The sequence below is a fragment of the Melopsittacus undulatus genome, chromosome 1 (genome assembly GCF_012275295.1).
Source record: "Melopsittacus undulatus isolate bMelUnd1 chromosome 1, bMelUnd1.mat.Z, whole genome shotgun sequence".
Classification (NCBI taxonomy): domain Eukaryota; kingdom Metazoa; phylum Chordata; class Aves; order Psittaciformes; family Psittaculidae; genus Melopsittacus; species Melopsittacus undulatus.
The window spans coordinates 34,120,934-34,140,097 of NC_047527.1; the positions used below are offsets into that span (position 1 = coordinate 34,120,934).

At 41.2% G+C, this 19,164-nt stretch overlaps 1 protein-coding gene across 1 annotated transcript in view; it reads left to right on the forward strand.

Annotated features, from left to right (window-relative positions):
* The first annotated feature begins 500 nt into the window (after window positions 1-500).
* The window catches only part of NCOA2 (nuclear receptor coactivator 2), a 192,107-nt gene continuing 173,443 nt past the window's right edge, over window positions 501-19,164 (forward strand). The window contains exons 1-2 of the mRNA XM_034065672.1: window positions 501-615; window positions 10,192-10,271. The gene's annotated coding sequence lies outside the window, so the exon portion shown is untranslated. The remainder of the gene's footprint in view (window positions 616-10,191; window positions 10,272-19,164) is intronic.

Here is a 19,164-nt window from a genome sequence, read left to right on the forward strand (position 1 = left end):
AAGCAGTACCAGGGCCGATTGCCCCAGTCCCACTTCACTGCGAGGTTCCTCCGAGGGCGGACCGCAAAGGGCCACATTTAAAGTCTCGCCCTCCGAGGGCGAAGGACTTTTTTTTCCTTTCCCTTCCCTTTTCTCTCCCGTTCGGGCGCCGCGGAGGAGGCTCCCGGGGCGCCGCGCACGGCTGCAAGCAGCGGGGCGGCTGCCATTGTCCCCGCCGGCGGGGAGGGGAGCGGAGGAGAGGGAGGGGAGCGGAGCACCCCACGCTCCGGCCGCCGGCATCAGCGAGGGACGGCGTAGCTCCGGTCCGCCAGCCGCAGCCCGCCCGGTCCGGCCCGGTCTACCCCAGCCCGGGGCCCGGCCACTGCCGCCGTGCCCAGGGGCAGGGGGGAGTGACTTGTGCCTCCCCCCGCCTCCTCCCCGTCCAGCCCTCCTCTGGGTAGAAGGGGAGGAGGAGGAGGGCGAGTGGTGGGAGGGTCTCCATTGAAATAAACAAGCAGGCAGTTATTAAAACGGGAACATGGCGGCCGCAGCCCCAGCTTCAGCTTCATCTTACAAAGCGAAGGTCAGCGCCGGCGGCAGCCGCGGCAGCAGCGGCGGGAGACGGCACTGACCCCGGTAACGGCTCCCGCACGCCCCCTCGGCCTCGGCGCGGCGGGGGGTGTGCCTGAGCCCCCCGCGCCTCCCCGGCCGCCTTGTGTAATGCCGGGGGGACTCCCGGGGCCGCGCCGGTGCGCGGAAGGGCGGCGTTGGCGGGCGGCACCGCGGCCGCGGCGAGGAGGCTTCCCCGGGGGGGAGCAGGACGGGGGCTGCGGCCCCTCGGAGGGGGGAGCCGGGGGCAAGTGACCGCGGGGCCGCCCCTTGCCGGGGCATCGTGCTCGCACCCCCGGGCTTAGAGAAAGGGGGGGGTGGGGGTGTGCGGGGGTTTACTTCCCCGGGACGTCCTCCGTTTCGATGGAGCGGGGGATTGGGGTTGGTGCGGTAGGGCACCCCACCCTGCCGGGCCGAGGGGCCGTTTTCCTGCTCTCAGGCCAGGCGGAGGTCGGGTGCCGCCTCTCCGCGTCCCTGGCTGAGGGCGGCGGGGCGAAAGTGCGAGGAGCCGGGGAGGCGCGGGGTACTGCGGCTGGTCCGAGGGCAGGGGCTGCCCTGCCTGCGCTGGGGAAGGATGGGGCAGCTGGGGTGCGCGGAGGGCAATTTTCTAGGGATTGTTCAGGACATTTCCTCCTCATTCCCGAGCATACACCAACAGGGAAACTTGAGGGAGGGTCTCCCCCGGTGACAGAAGGGGTTACTTGCGGAGCAGGGCGGTGTTCATCCCCTCCTCTCCCCTGGCTGACAACGACTCGGTGCACAAGTGTGCGGGCCGCTCAGTTTTCCCTCCGCGGGGCCGAAGCGGCTGTCCCTTTACCCTCGTCAGGCAGGGGCCGCGGTGCCCGATGCCCCGTCCCCTTCCTTGCCGGTGCGCCCGCAGGAGCCGCGTGGGGAGGAGGGGGCAAAGCGGGCAACTTCTCTAACTTTCTGCGCGGGGGCTGCGCCTGCGTGTGCGCGCAGCGCCGGCTCGGGCCGCGCAGTGCTGTGTCGTGGGGAGGGGGCAGGCCGCGGCGGCACAGCTGCGTGCGAGCGCAGCCCGGGGCGCCCGGCTGCCGCCTCCCCACGGCCCGGGGAGGGGTGGGGGCCCGGCCGCCGCAGTGCCGTGTGTCTGCGTGTGTGTGCGCGGGGCGGGGAGCAGCGCCGGGAGGAGGAGGAGGCGGCGAAGGGGGGATCGCAGCCGGTTGGGCGCGGGGTCCTTGGGCGGGTGCCGCTCCGCTCGCTCCCGCTCTCCTGCCGCGGGGCTGCGCGCAGAGGCGGCGGCGGCCGCAATGGGGCAGCTCCGCGGGAGCGGGGGAGGGGTGGGTCTGTGTCCGCCGCCTCCTCGAAGGGCGGGTGCTGAGCCCCTCCCGCCTCCGCGGGGGGCGGTGTGTGCGCGTTGCCGCCGCCGCTGCGCTCGTCGGTGGCCCCGGGGCGAGGTGTAACCGGAGCCGCCTCGTCCCCTCTTCCCTCGCTGCCCCTCGCTCTCCCTTGCTCCTTCGCCTCCGCTCGGGCCTGAGCGTTTCTTCCCAGGCCGGGAATCACATGCCTCTCCTTCCAGAGAGGGGCATTCAGGCCGCGTAGTTGGGCTGCAGGAAGCCTGCCCGAGAACCTGGCAAAAAAGGGTTGGGAAAGAGGGAGGACGGAGAGGAAAGAAAAGAAAAAGGAATAATAAAATAATAATAAAAATAGAAATAGAAAGGGCAAGGAAATTTCTGGTAGTTGCTGGGTAATAACGATATCTGAATCTTAAGTTTGTATTAGCCTGAGTTTGTGTTAGTTTGAAGTGTGCATATGTGGGGGCCCACTGGCTAAATACATTTGTAATTTAACCAGGAAAGAGTCTCCTTGTAAAAGGAGAACAGCCTGCTCATGCTGTAATAATAAATTATTTTTGTATTTATCTTCATCTTTTCCTCCACCTCTTTTCTTTCGGCGTAGTAGGAAGCAGGTGAATAGGCTTTAGAACTGAACCAATAATATTTTTATGGCATTTAAGTATAGTTTGAGCTGAGCATATAGTGTCTGGCTATGACAGAGCAGAGCTCTATTGCTGCTGTAAATAAGTAAGTAGTTTAAGACTGCCAGTCTTTTTACTTAAAGTATTATTTTTTGTTGGTAGTGTTCGTAGTTTGCTGCCATTGTGGCTGAACGCAGTCATTTGTTTTTTATCCCTTTGGGTTTTATGTACTGAACTATAAAACCAACTCCAGCCAGTTAATTTCCTGGCTCTTTACAACCAGAGAGCAGCGTTGGGCCACCTGGTGGGCTCCTCTCTCGCAGGAATCCTCTGGGGGTGACCAAAGGGAAAGAGCTGCTGCTCTGCTTGTCAAATGCTCTTGGAGAAATGACAGTGTTGCACACTGTTGTTAATGTGACACCGAAACTCTCACTCCCCAAAGTAGGGCTCTTGTTTGCTTACATGTGGCTTAAGGCTGCTGTGAATGGAAACTGGTTGTTTCATCCCATTCAGTGTAGGCACTGTACCTCCTTTGTGTTTTTTAGGACATATCCTTATTTATGTCAGCGGTGGTGGCACACATAGGATATACCAGGCTTGTGCATATCTGCATGTACAGACATATATGCAGGCATGTATGGACACTGACATTTGTGACTCTTCCTTTTGCATTCATGATATGGCTACTTGAGGATTGGAACATAGAAATCAGCTCTGCTGTGTCACATGAAGTAAAGAATGATGTAAATTTCCCCCAAATGGTTAATCCCTAAATTGATGAGAAGTGCTGTGATAAGCTTGGTGTTCGTAGCCAGTCTTCATTATCTACAGTCTTGAAGAAAATACTTTGTTAGGGACTCAACCTTCAGGAAGATTGAAAACAACTTTAAGAACAGCTGATCTTTTTAACATGGTGCAAATATTTGAAGAATCATGCACTTTTTAAGATGTTTGTATCATGGTTTGGTGAGTGCTATGCACTGAATGCCTGACAAAGGTGCTTGTAGTCATTTTTTATTTTTTTTTTTTCAGCCAGCATAGTCTTCTTATTGCACATAAACCCTGAAGATTTCTCAACTTTTCTTAAGCTTTTGGTCTTTACTAGGGAGAGGATCCATATATGACTGGCTTATTCAGTATCTCTGCAATGTCTGAAGGCACTTCTTTACTAAACTTGTAAATCTCCTTATGTTCCTTGTTTTGTGTCCTGCTGCTGTCAGTGCTAAATTTGAAACTCGAGGCATTTGGGGAAGGAATACTTTATTGCTATCAAGAATGATCCTGTTGGAATAAGTCAGTTGTGTTTACATTTTTAAGCTGGAACTGTTATGTGAGAGAGAGTGAAAATAAAGGTTATTTCTGGTGAAAAGATTAGAAAATGCAAGGGATTTACTCACGTGTAGTGTATTGCACTAAACTAAAGCTCTGAATTAAAATTAATTATTTAAAAATGTTTATGTTTTATGATCCTGTAGGATGTAACTTGCTCATTCTAAGGCTCTGTCAGAAGAGGCATTAAACAGCCTTTAGCACTGACATTCCCAACTTTTCCCTCTGTCCTCAGAAAAACCAGTAAGAGCTAGCCCATCTGCAGGGACTCCGGGTTTTGCAGTAGGAAGAACAAAGTCAGCAAGCAAGCCAGCTGCTGCTCCAATGCCCACTGTCTTCTGCTCCTTGCCTTTGTTGCTGATGTCACTGTCTCACTGGCAAAATCTGGGCTTTTTCACTCAGCTGGAGTTTCTCTAGCACCTGACACCAGAATTGCAGGGGCTTATGAGCTCTAAGCCTCGAGGATGCTGTCAGTTCATTGAAAAGAAAAAGCTGAACTAAAGACCGGTACCAAATTCAAGTATAAACATAAGTCTCTTTGTCTGCCGTGTGCTAATTTGTGCTGGAGAAAGAACACTGAGCTAAAACTGTTCTTGCCGCGTTCATTTTTCTGTGTGTTTGCTTGTCCTGTCTAAACAATACAGCCTGTATGCAAGTATAGGTATAAAGTATTTAACAAATTCCACACGTTTCTTCTGTATTCTTACAGGCATTAAAATGCTCAGTATTCATTTATTTCCGTGTTTGGCTTTGGAGGTCAGAGGTTAGGTGTGTTGCTACAGTATATACTGTTGTGTGACACATTTTAAACTAAGAACAGTAACATTGATATTTAGTTTGTAGAAGGCGGTATCACAGCGTCCATTCATCCACCCATTTTCTACTCTTGCTTAACTTAGTTACAGATGGCTACTCTGGCAGGATCGCTTATTTTTATTTTTAAATGAGGTGAAGTTCACTGCACTACTTTATTTTTGTTAGTTGTTAAAACATTCTCGTACTCCTGGCAGCAGATAATGACAAATTCTTCAATGTAATGCAGGGAGCAAGGGAGGCGGAGAGGGAGAAACAGGGAGGAAGAAGAAGGGGGGGGGGGAAATACCCTCCTGAGCATATGGAGACATCCAGAAAAAGATGTGCATCGTCAGCTGTGATTCCATTGTGTGCTTGCAGACAGGATCTGAGCTCTTCTTCTCCTGGGAATTTTAAGCCTTACAGAAGTATTCTTTGGCTTTTACCGATCATGATAATTGAGCTGAGATAATGTATATTTCACATACTTATTATAGATTATATTTTGATAATATTTTAAGATTTCAGGGAATAAATACAGTTGCCAGGACTCCTGCTCTATGTTGGAATAGCATCTTGCACAGGCATACATACTGGTGAAATGGCAACTTTGAATAGTAAGAATAATTCGTAATATACAACAGTGGTTATGTATTACTGAGGCATCTTACCAGTTCTATGGTTATTAGTTTGTCAGCAGTATTTACATTATGCAAACACTCCCTGTTTTTAATGATTCAATGTCTTAGCTTTTCAAAACATAACAAGTGGAAATGTGACATGAAAAATGACAGCTTGTAAAGTCTCATCAATTTGGATACAAAATTAAAATAACCCAACCAAACAGACCCCTCCTCCTTCCCCCAGACAGGGAATTTTTAAACCCAGATTTTAAATTAAAGCTATTTTGTCAGTGTTGTGGGTATTCAGAAATACTATTTACATGATGGAAAAACTGAGTGGAAGAAATGAATTTTCTTATATTCAGTCCTGCATTTACTTATTACCTAGAACAGCGTTTCCTCTCCTGAGTGTTTGGAATACTTCTGCTGATTTTCTACAATTACTTTGGGTTGATGAATAGTTTGAAAAATATGTCTTGAATGTGGTGGATTTACTGCACTGCGTTTTGTTACTGGTTATGATTTTTCAATCTTGCTCTGTGGAAATTGCAGGTTATTCAAGTTAAATAGTCATGGAAATTTTACTGAAGAGCTTTATGGAAATAAAATAGGCACAATTCCTATGGAAGCTGTATGGTCACTGGGGTGCTTGGCATTTTGAAGTTTGAAATTAGTTCATTAATGTACATGTCTGAAGCCATGCAACAACCCATAACAATGTGCACATTTTTTTCTTCTGCAGCTGCATCATTCTACCATTCTAAGTCTTGCATTTCCTTAAATGGCTTCCATAACAATCTCCCATTAATACAGTTACTGGCACATATTATTCTTGCTTTGCTGTCATTTTAACAGTTATAACTGATGGTAAATCTCACTCTCTGTGTGCTCGCATTAGATATTTAGAAGCCTCTTTGTAATGTGCATTTGCTTTTTGCAGCTAAGATGCAAGGCTCTCTGTAAAGCCTAATTGCATTTTTCTGTTTGTTTTTAAGCTTCAAGAAGTTACCTGCTGTTTGGAAAGGGTAACTTGTGTTTCGCTGATAGAGTCCACATTGTATGGAAGCCAGTAATGTATTAATGAAAGGACAGAAAGTATAGGTGACAAATTAATTAAAATATTGACTGAATGTGTTGACTTAACCATAAATCTTGGGTAGTATGGATCATGTGAGCTTCTGTGTGGAGGGATACTGGGACATAGTGAGAACATATATCTGATGTAGTGATGACTAAGAGTTGCTATTTTGATGCTTTTTTAGTGAGCTATGTAAGACATATTGTTGCTCTTTGGTAGGATTTATAGTGAGCATATCACAATTGGCTGCTTTATTGGCTGCCTCAGTGGAAAACTCTGGGATTGAAGAATGGGCATGGAAAGTGAAATAACATTTTACTTGTTAGGTCAGAATTATTATGGAATTTCACTCTTACTCTGCCTATGGTGTAATTCATCTGTGTGTGAACAGATTTAGTTTTCTCTTGCTGTCAGTATTGATCTCTAATGAGCCTTGCCCCATGGATTTTGAAGAAAATCACTCAAATTAAAAACAATGCAGTATGTCATCTATTTGTATCTCGCAGATCATGTAGGAGGTACTAAATTGCATTTAGAAAGAAAACTTTTATGAGAATGAAGGAAAGTCTGCCTATGAATAAATTTAATGGTATACACTGACACTTTCATTCCAGGTATTTTCGTGAATTTACAAATTCATCATACGCCTGTGTGATGGAATCAAATTTAAAAAATAAACCAACCCAATCCAAGGTCATAAGTTATAATACTTGGGCAAGTTTAGAGTTCAGCTATCATTCAGTCTACAGTGGAGATAACTCTTCTTCGTACTTCTTCCACCATGCTTTGAGTTCATAACGTAGCTCTTGTGTCTTTATTCTTTACTGTTTAAAAGTTAATGTCAGGACCTGCTGACCAATCCCTTATGTTATTCTCAGGAGTAAATGTGATTATTGTCAACTAATTTCACTTGTTATCATTATACAGATTTGTACCTTGGTCTCCAGAGACATGAGCAATGTTGCCCTCCTGTTCTGTCAATTTCCTAAAGTAGATACTTAGTGGAGGAAGATGAGCATTTATAGATAAATACATGATTCATTTTAGCAGATTTAAATTATATTCTCAAGGAGAAAAGCTTTTCTTCAAATCTTTTTTTTTTTCAAAATAAAAATTTACAACTACAAATATATTTTTTTTTCAATATGTCCAGAATACTTGCTGATTTATCTTAAAAGTTGACCTGTTGATACCTTACTGGCTACAAAACATAGCTTTAATAGCAAAGCTTAAAGCTTTTTTTTTTTTTCCTTTTTAAATTACTTGCCAATTTGTGTTGGCATTTGCAGTGCAAACATACTTTTGCTTGGTTAGCTTTTTTTTTTCCTTAAGAATCATGGCTTGCTTTGATACAAAGATACTGAATTTTTAATGAGGCCTCAAACTACTTTCTTGCTACAGTTCTGTGTGAAGTTAGTGTTAGCTGTGCAATGGTGAGATTATTTGTGGCACCTTTTCTCAGTATAAGAGTGGGGGAACCTGGAGACTTCATATAGATGAAAAAATATGGTCACTAAGCTTGCACACTGTAGATGATATCTTCCAAGTATGTCTGGTCACCCCCTTTTAGCTAAAGTGTAGTTTGTGAAGTTGTTACTGTGTTTCGTTCAAAACTCACAGTTTTCGTGGGACAAAGAGAAAATACATCTTTGGTACCTGGAATACAGATGTCCCTTTGCACTTGAAAAGAAAGAAATGACTGTGCATGAATGGAAAATAAAGATGTAAAGTGGTCTGAAGTTAGAGGATGGTTGTTACTCTGAGCTATATAATTTGCTTTCAGTTATTATTTGACATTTAAAAATTGCTTTTAGTGCTTGTGTGATGAAACATTGAATGGTGGTGCTGGAAAATAGCAAGTGTGTAGAATGATGTTTTTGTTTATGCAAAAGTGGCTTCTTTTTAAGTTTTGAGGGGCATCCCAAGAGCCTCCTGATTCTTACAGAAGTGGGTGGGAATTTGCATGGGTACCAGAATTGCCTGCTGCTGCAGAGTTGGCTTTCCTTCATTTCAAGCTTCCGAAAGGGCTTGAGAAGGCAAAGAAATAATAGGTAATTTCATTGTCCATCACTTCATGTTCATCACTTTTCTCTGACAGTCTAGTTCAGTTGGAGGAATACATCTGGAATATATCAGGTGGTACATCTATTTGGGTACATAAGCTTGTCACTAGCTGCTGTATAATTCAAGAATTTTATTTGGAAAGAAAGATCTCATTAGTAGTTATTTTGAAGGCAGTGCTTCTACTCTGAAAACATATGGTCTTTGTTTTCAGACAGTATTATTATTAAACTTTACGAATAGAACAAATGAGAATCAGCAAAACTTGTCATTCAGTCATTGCCACATGGCACTCTGTGGGCTGCAGCATAATGGTCAGGAGCCATATTACTTGTGTGCAGACCCTTAGAGCCACAGTATTGGAGGCCGTGTAGATCAGGAGCTGGGGCCCAAAAAAATATCAGCAGAAGGAAAATAGTGGTGAGCAGCCACACTAGTTGTCAAGAAACAAAATAGTAGAATAGTCATTTTCACTGGCATGCAGCAGGGGAAATGCTTCTCTCTCCACAGGCACCCTTACCACTATTGCTTCTCTGTGGAAAAGGTCTCCCTAGTATGGTCTGGGACTTCAGCTTGCATCTGCTGGTGAGGCAGCAGCTTCCCTTTGGTGTGTCTGGCTGATGATGTATATCTTGCTAAATCATCAGAAGATGTAGTAGTGGTTTACTTTAGATTTTATTCTTATATGAGATGATGTTTTCTGTCAAGGAGGACCCTGTTGAAATTCCATGTTCATGATCTGTAGGGCATGTGTGCTTTTGGGGAATTCCTGAGGAAATAATGTAGTTATATCTGCTCTGTATTTATGTTATATAAGAAAATTTCTTTGTTAGTGGCACCTCTGGTATAGCCTGGTACTATACTGGTAACCTGTCTGTGACTGAAAGAACTTAAGCAGAGTTTGTTTGAAGAAGGTTCTGTGAGATGGCAGGGATGACAGAAATAATGAAGCTGTTTCTAAATTCCACTTCTTTAGAGGCATAATCAATGTACTTTTTTCCCTGTTGATGACTTTTGTAGTGTATCTTCTGTTTTCTTTATGATCTGCCTTTTTGCTTGTCAGAATAAAAAGATAGAAAACTCTTTGGTATATTGCTTGGATACATTTGACATAAAATATTGTTTGACCTGCAAACAAAAATGAAGGTATAATATTTATGTGGGTAATGGCATGCTCCTCTTTCTGAAGAAGTATGTATTCCTGTGCAATGTATATGTTCTGCTCTACTGGACTCTTCAGCTCTATACTAATGAAAAGCTTTCTGTTTATTTGTCCTCTGATACTTGTCACTTTGGTCAGGAGTGTTGTTAAGTGCAGATTCAGAGAAGAAACATGCTTCTGTATGTACAACTTTTAATAATGGTTGAAAGACATTTTATAAGAGCACCAGTTTCTCCTTTTTAGAGATTTGAAACTGATGTGTTATAAAGTCAACCAGCCAAGCAGTCAGCCAAAAAAAGGAACCAGCCGCTTTCACAGAGAGTTCCCACAGATTCTTTTGTGAAAATACAGGCTGCGTACTGTGTAAGTTAATGTAAACATCTTAGTTGATATCACTGCAAATTTGCAGTAGGCAGCAGGTAGAGAGGAAGTTTTGTGCCTGGAGTGATTGTGCAACTGGAAGGGGGTTGCAGTTATGTCTGGAAAAGCAGATAATGCTCTGCAGATTTTGTTTCCCTCCTTGTGTTATGCTTAAAATGCCATGTGCTAAGTCTCATATTTTTATTTTTCTGTGTCTTCCTTAAAAAAATGACTAATATATTTCTTTCAATTTTGTTCCTAGCATGCTTGAGATGTATCTCAGCAGTGAGGCCCCCCACATGCACAGCCCCTAGAATTCATTGCCTGCCTTGCTGAGTCTTGGTGAGTTGTCTGTATCCTATTGCATTTAATTGGATTGTGTTACAGTTTTGTCTTCTTCACTGGGAAATTTTATGAGAGATGTCTTAAACTGGTTGTGTGGGTACAGCAGAACAAGTCTGGTTTTAAGTAATGTATGATACTATATAACGAGTTTAAATACCAGCATTTTAGAGATTTTAAAAAATAATGCCCAGACTGGTTATGGAAGCAGGGACCTTGCTTTAGTGCCAAAACCAGGAATGGGACTTTCTGCTGAGAAAGGCTGAAGGGATCAACATGCAATGCTCTTTCACCTTACGTTTGTTTGATATTTAATGCTGTAGCTAAGGAATTGACATTTTTCAAAGGTGCTGATTATGGTCTGTTTTACGGCAAAGGTTGAGTATGAAATAATACAAGCTTTTCCATCCAACTATCTGCACTAATAAATTACTTAAATTGAGGGTTGAAATCAGTATAATGACACTGATGACTTAAACTGCTTGTTGCTCAAGAATTACTGTCTGATGACTCCATCAGGCAGTGCTGTGCCTGTTTAACTCTGCTCACAAGAAGGGATAATACCACTGAGAATTAGAAAAAGGGACCCCTGCGGATTGTTTAAATGCAGACTAATAATAGTTTGGTAGTGCTGTGAAAGAAAGTAGACTATAAATGCCATGGTCTTATTTTAGGTATGTTTAACATATCATCATACTCACTTGGCATAAAGTTTTTACAAATAGGCTTTTGAGGTTTTATGTGAGAACCTTTTCAGGGTTTCATGAATAAATGTTGTCTTTTAACACACAGAGTGACTTATTAAGGTCAGAAATATGTATTTTTGAGGCTTGCATGCTAAATATAGAGGTGGGATATGAGCCTGCTGAAAAGGTTTTTAGTTATTTGGGGGATAACTGTTTACAAAATGCCAACCGCTTATGGGAAAAATTATTTAGGTCCACATGAAGTATCATTTCCTCTTTTGTTAATTATGTTGAGCAGTTTTTGCAAGCTAACAGTGCTTTTCTTTAAGCTTACTGATTTTTCTAGCATCAGTGAATGAAAACAGATTAGGAAGCTTTCTAGTGCTTTTCTGTTTTTTTCTGCTTTTTCCCTTGGCTGTTCTGATAAAACACGTCGTAGTTCATTGCGTTCAGTGGAGTTTATAATGCTGGTTAATAGTTTGTTTATGTATTATATTAACTTGAAAATGCTCACCCATGTAGATGTTATTACTTATTTACACTTATTACTTACACTATATTACTTATTATTTATTTACATTGCTTATCTGGGCTGCATAATGATCATAATGTGCATGTGCAGGTCTTCTCCATAATAAGCTGGTTTTGAGATCATTGAAGGAAATTGCTTTAAAAAAAAAAAGGAAATAGGTGGAATCTGCTATTTTTTATTTATTTTTTTAATTATTCTAGCGAATAGGACTCAGAATGACTAGGTATCTGTAATACAGACAGACACAAATGTGACTGCCAGTATCCTCCAAAGAGAACAGGAAATCTTGTTGACACATTACTAGCATATTTGTTTTCAACTCTCAATGGAAATTTTTCATTAAAAAAAAGAAATGCATTAGGTAGATTGAAAAAGGTAAGTATTCAAATAAAAAGCAATTTGCATATAGTTGCCTTTTTTTTTTTTTTCTCCTTATTTAACACATGTATCTACGTGGGGGTAAAAAAGCCCTTTTCCTTGGTCTTGCCCCATTCTGCACCAAAATTATAAATTTCATTGTAACTGTGCCAAAAAGTAATGTAGTGCCTTTATAGCTACTGTCTAAAAAACATAGTTGCTATTTTGGTAAGTTCAAAACCTTTAATAAGAACAAATAGGAAATAAATATTTATATATAAAGTATTTGGTGATGACAGTAAGGAAGAAACCACTGTAAAAAATGGATCCCATGAAAGACAAGGGTGATGTAGAGAGGTAGCTCTCCACTTGAAATACCCTTTTGCTCTGAAGTGCGTAGTTATCCATGTGCTCATGTGCTAGTTCAGGAAAAGTAGGTTGCATAAGGCAAGGAATAGTTTAAAATATTGGTTCCTTTGAGTCATTGGAAATTCTTCCATTGCTTTCAGAATGTACAGTACAGGATGTCAGTCCTGTTGAGTATGAGGAGATACTCAGATGTTCACCTCCATCACAAGATCAGATGTGTTATCAGATAATTTGAGCAGTGCACCCATGTGAAATTATGTTTCTGTCTGGAGTTTCATTTAAGAAATCAAGGCCTTGACTTTTGACCGGAGCTGCTTGTAGGATAATAGATGTTGTGTTTGACTGTGTCTTGTGAGACTGTACTATCACTGTGACTGAAATTGTGCATGTTCTACAACTGTATGGCGTTCTTTGGAGAGTGAAACCACTCCTAATACTGTATCTATTTTTATATGGTGTAACAGTGTGGTGTAACACATAAAAGTGTGACTCTTGGACTGGTTGCATATCTTTAGAATATGTGTACATGAACTGAAAAGAAATAATAGAAATGACAATATGTGGCTGCTCCCTTGGAATGTTATCAGTTGACGTGGTGGGAAGTAGCTGCTGTATGCTACCAAAAATCCATGCAATTAGGATGGTGAGAAGTTTAGACTTAAAAAACCCAAAACAACCCCCCAAACAGTTAAAAATGCTGATTTTAGTTCGTAGTCTGAAGTTTTCAATCAGAAAACATTCCCCCGCTCCCTTTCTCCTTTTCTTTTTTTCATGAAATGACTTGCTTTGTAAGGAACACACTGCAGCAAAAAAAGCAGCGTAGATTAGAGAAATCTCAGTTTTCTGTCACTCTCGATCTGGAGAGTCTGTTTCAATCTAACTTTGTAGTGATTTCATTGGCGTTTGTGTTGTAGTTAGTGTCAAGTATGATAGAAAATATTTGTGTGTCTCTTTGTTCTGAGTTATAGTGCTCCTTATTGTTGTTTACAGCAGTAGTAGATAAAGAAAATTCTGACAGATGTCTCTTTTTTGACTGTGTCCTCCTCATACGTTTGTGTGTAAAAAGAATGCTGTCAGAAAATAAAATGCAGTACTGAAAATAGAGTGCCTTACTGAAGCGAGTTTTAAGAGCCTTCAGTATTAGCTTAAGGATGCAAGTGTGAGACCTACGGTAGGTTCTAAATATCAAGAGAGAGCTCACTTCTATCAGCATGCAAAGCCAAACTGGGATGCTGCCTATCTAGATCTCTGGAGAGTCACTTCAGTGCACCTTAATTCCCACAGGAGCTGTGTTTCTGAAATACCTGAAATAAAATGCAGGAACTGATCACAGGTATGGATAATCTTTACTGAATCAGGTCATCTCATTTGCAGAGGCATCTGAGAGAGATATTTAATTTATGTTGAAGTGGTTTGTGATAAATAAAGGGAATGTGTTCCCATTCCTAGACCTTGAAACTGGGGAGTTGTTTTGCATGAAATATGGTAAGATTTTTCTGTTTTCAGTCACTCCAGTAGCAACGCTAGTTAACATGAATTGCCTATAAAGATGCCTGTAAAAGTGGATGCTTGATTATAGTGAATTTAATGCAATCAGTGTTAAAATGATACTCTTAATCTGAGAGTGAAGTTCTGTGTGGGAGGTACAATGAGAACAGAAGTATTGAGAAATGAGCATCTATTAAGATTTATACAATCACACCCCACAGTTGGTGGTTTTGGGTTTTATTTATTTATTTATTTATTTATTATTTTGTGTGTGTCCAAAATTGGAAAAGGGAGCTTATGGAAATCTTTGGTTTATATTTGTGAGAAAAGGTGAAATTTACGCAAAGGTAATATGTTGCACATACTTTAATATTGATGAAAATTCAGAGTATTATAAAGAGAAATCTCATCATGTTTGCAGCTAGCAGAGCTAGATTTGCTAATAATGAAAACAATTTTAAAGTACTTTAGTTTTGAGGTCATGATGTTCAATTTTGTTATAAATGTGGAGTAAACCGTTCTTAAATATGTATAGCTCATTAATTACTGTGAATTGATTTAAATGGAGTGCTCTGTCAGTGAACTTTTTCACTAAATTGATGGAACCAAACTTCATGTGCAACCAGAGCTGGTGAAAACACTGTCATTCAATTGATTGAAGCTTGCCTTTTGTATGTAGCTATATTCTGGAAGATGATTTTTAACATTTTGTTTTCAGTGAGAGAAAAAATATTTAGGAAATAAGATTGCTAACTTGATTTTATTCACTTCTTAAATATTGGTTTTGACTTAGTAATGGGTTTTCTTAAGATTTTTTCATTTCTTACCTTGATAGGAACCTTTTTTTATATGATCAGAGGTATAGTATATACACATTTGCAGAGAAATAGCTGTCATTATCGTTCATGGAAAATCAATATATATTTTAAATATAGATTGATGACATTGTACCATCAGTATTGGAACCTGGGAATTCTAGAGAGGTCAAGAACAGGACAACTGAGCACTTGCATCATCAAAGAAGATGAGATGCATTTACTTGGGCAGATTTTCCTCTGGGCCTGCCTTTAGCCCCTGAATTGGGAAGAGTGAAATATTTACCCAGCCTGGCTCTTGACAGTAAATAGTATTAATTAAATACAGGGCTTGAAAATGACACTGGTATTTCAGATTAAGGCCAGTAAATTTTGCCTTGGCTTTCTGGCAATCGAATTCTCATAGTCTGTTTATTTGACAGTATTATAGTACAATAATTTGAAGTTCATAGATATTTCTGTACATTAAAGTGGGTGAATTTTTATAATGTCACAATGCTGGGATGTTAGGCTCAGAAGACTTATGTGACGAGAATAGTAAGTGAATTTGTAGCTGATTAGTATAAAGTGTGGCACAGTGTGTTTCCATCTGATTAATTTACCTTTATATTAACTGGGCTGGGAAGAAACTGCAGGTTTTCTTTTAAACAAACTTTGGGTATTGAAAAATTTACATGAAAGGTCTTGGATAAGTAATGAAAGTTTTAAAATGATTTAGAAATATTGGTGAGTTTTATAGTATCATTGTGAAGAGCTTTAACTGTTCAAAATGTTTTACAAAGTCCTCTCTAGTCATCTTGCTGCAAGCAAAAAAGGGTTCTGACACTCCTACTACATACACAGTATCTGACAGTGTGTAAATGTGTTGGTAAAACTATTTACAACTCTGGCCATGATAAATTAAGGATATGCTCTGTTCTCCTGTTGCAGCATCTCTGGTTTTATGGTCTAGGCTCTTCCCTTTTTTCATTACCAGTACTTTTGTTCCTCCAGCAATCCCAGTTCAATAAACTACAACATTCTGCATACACCACACTCTATATTTCAAATGTCAACAATAGGCAATCTAGGGATATCTGAAATTAGAACTGAGAAAAGAATTAGTCTTATAGTAGGTATTGCAAATCAGTTTATCCTTGAGGGGAAACACCGGCTGTGTCAGAGGGAGTTAAAAGGTTTCCATTCATATTTTTTTAGCATGTTTTCCTTATATTTGGATATTCTCACTTAAACTTTGAATCATCATCCTAGCAAGTAACGTGGAATTGAAGATCCCTTTTTGCATTAAATTCCTTTGTCCTTCAATCTCTAGGAAACTGTTTTACTGCTATAAAAGTGAGATGTCTCTTACATTTCTTCAGGGTTTAAGCTTGAAATTACTGTGCGGTGCCACAGTTCAGTAGTATTTTAAAATGGGATAAAAACATCTATATTTCTCTAAAAGTAGGTGGCCAACACATATGAAATTTCACTTGGGTTAATTTTTATGGCCTTTCAGTTTTCAGTTGTGGTTTCTTGCTTGGCTTCTCTTCACAAGTCCTGGTTAACTGTGTTTTTATTGCTCAGTCCTGCTGAACAGACTCATGCAAAACTTCTTCTGTCTGGAGTTACAGTATGTATGTAAGTTCCAGAATGTATCCTGCAGTGGAATAGGGTTTATGTGCAACTGATGATATGTGAAGCTGGATGGTGTGACTACTGATGTTTAGAATATTCCTTGTCCCTGAGTGATTTTAGTCTTCCCTTCCTCATGAGCTCACTCTTCTGTCATTGTCCAAGTTCTAAGCTGTTAATCAATGCTGAAATATTTGAGGAAACAATACCTATAAGTCTGTTGTATAGCACTGTGGTTCCAGACTTAAAATGTTCTCAAGGCAAATGTACAGAAGCAAAAAACCCCTCAAATCACCTCAAATTGGGCCATTTTATATGAAATGCTATTCTACCACTGTCACACCCCAAACACAGCATTACCACTACTGTACAGCACAGGCTTTGTGCCACAACCTAAACAGTGAAATGGATTTGTTCTTTTGATTTTCTACTTTTGTTGGTTAATCAAATATACTGTGTGTATAGCACATCTGGTACACGATAGTGTGTGTTTATTTCTGAATGTTGGCATGGAACCGTACGTATGATGCTCTGGTCCTGTTTTAGGTACTGTGGGCACTTCTTAAACGAAAGAGAGGGGAAAAAACCAAAAAAAGTAGCAGCCTGCTGCTGATGAGTTTGATTCCAGTAACAGCTATCTAAGTGGCCTCCTACTTCGTCTTCCTCTTATTTGCTTCATCACTCAATTTCTGAGCTATTTCCTTCCGCCCCCAGCTTCCAGGAGAAGTGTTTTGTGTGTTGTGGTCTTCTGATACAATCTGATAAAGCTTTGGGATAGTCCATTCTCCTCCACCTTTGCCATCAGTCAGCCCTCAGGCAGCATATGTAGGAGGGGGGATGTTTTGGGTCAGGACAGTTTGATCCATAGTTGTGAGACTCTTATGAGTTGGGCGTATTTGTGTGTTTTTGTTTTGAGGGGGAATTACATACTGAAAATGTACTTTCGATTAGCTCGAAGCTATAAATGAGTTGAATGGCTTGAATTTCGTAAGGAGCTTTCTTGAGGAAGGGGGGGAAATTCCCTACTAATTAGAAATGCTATAATAGCTCGCTTAGGAAATTCTGAAATAAAAAGTTTTGGATTTTGAAGCTAGATCCACAGAAACACGCAACGACCATAGGGAAATGGCCTGACTATTGGGTACCGCTCAGAGTGGGTAGCTGCGAATGTGCAAGGTGAGGACTCTCACTGGGCAGTTGCCCCAGGCAGAGGGACAACTCATGATGGGTTGGACAGCTTGTCTGCATCCTGATGCCTGTTTTTCCTCCCTGTGAACTGCAGTTTACCCTGCTGCTCCCAGGTCCAGGGCAGCCCTGCCTCTTCCCATTGCACCAAGCTGGGGACAGGGCTGGTTGCCACTGTTTTACAGCTATGTTGGACAGTGGCTCCCAAAGTCACCTACTTCACCTGGGATGACTGCAAGGGCTGAGGAGCCCTTTCCTGTACCTACATGGGCATCACCATATGGAAATGGGGGTATGCCCATCTTACAGGAGGGCAGATTGCCATACACTGCTGTGATTGCCCTGTTGTGTGTGCCCCACAGTGAAAGACAGTAGTTATTCACTTGCCCACTTTTAAGATATATATATTTTATTTATCTGCTACCTATACATAAGTTTGTCTTCTCAGACTGCAAAGAAAGCATAGATATATTTAGCAAATAAATCCCCTAGTGGATGCTCTTAATGCTTTAAGGTAGATTATCCTACTTCGACATGAAATGAGCTATCTGAAACAAGGGCATTTTTCCCAGTGAATTCAGTATTTGTACAACTTGAAACAGTTTAAAGTATGTATGTTTTTTTTTCCTGTTCAGTGGCTGAAATGAAAAATCCATTATAGGCACAGCTCTGTTCCTTGTATCAGAGGTATCATTGTCCATAATTAAATGGATACATTTGACTACAGAGATACAATACAGATTAAAGTTTCACATGGTTGCCACTGTATATGCCATCTTTTTTCCGAAATCCTTTGATAAGGTGAGTGTGAAGTATTTTACCATTTAAAACTGATGAATTCTCAAAACCCTGAGATGATCAAATTGAGGCATATTAGCTCTCAGAGCAAATGAGAAGTAAAAATGCAAACTGTATCTAACATGTCTGGCAAAGGTAGAAAAAACCTTTAAAAATTTAAACTCACTAGTGGCTATTTTCTGCTAGGGTGGAAAGGGCCATATGTCATGAATTCTTGCTGTTGACATGATTTGAGGACTGTTCTTACTGCTCTGATTGTGTGGAAATACTGTTGTATGAGCACGGCAGTAACTTTTTCATAATGAGCTGTACTCTGTTCTGCTACACTTGTGTAAATCATTTTTACTCAAGTTGTGTTGCAGAAGCTGAGAAAGGAAGACTGTGAGCCTGCCCTTAGTATTTCCTCAGGGGAGGAGGGACATTTTTAGAGAGACAAGATTCTGAGAAGGGAAATAGGAGGGTTTCTTGCTGAAAGGTTGAGCTATCTAGCAATACAAGAAAGATGAAAACATAAAATCCAATATTGGGTCAACCTTTTTTCTGCTAGTTAAAAATATTCCTTGCTGGCGTTAGTTGAATGTAAAGGCAACACTGGTTTACTGGCTTTTAACTCATTTTGCTTATCACTAGCAGGGAAGGAAGTCAATAAAAAGGAACTGGTATTCTCTTACACAGGCAATGTCATGAGGAGTTGAATGAATTAATACAGAGTTTTCTGTGGAGTTGCATACAACATAATTTACGTTGCAACAACAATTTTTTATTTAATATTTTAATAGCACAAAATGTGTAGGCTTTTGTTGTTTTTGTTGTTTTTTTTTTTTCCTCTGTGTATATGTTTGTTTCTATGTTGTAGTTTGTACTGATTTTATTGTCAGTTTTTAGTTCTGTCCCTTTCCTTTGCACTGGGTAATATTAGCCACTCTTATGCCATGCCAGTGATGGGCTCTATGGCACTTATTGTGCCAAGCTTCTGCTGTTCTTAAGTGGAGCAGGCAGTTGAAAAAATTTATTCAGGCTGGCTGAGGTTCAGCTATGAAAATCAAACA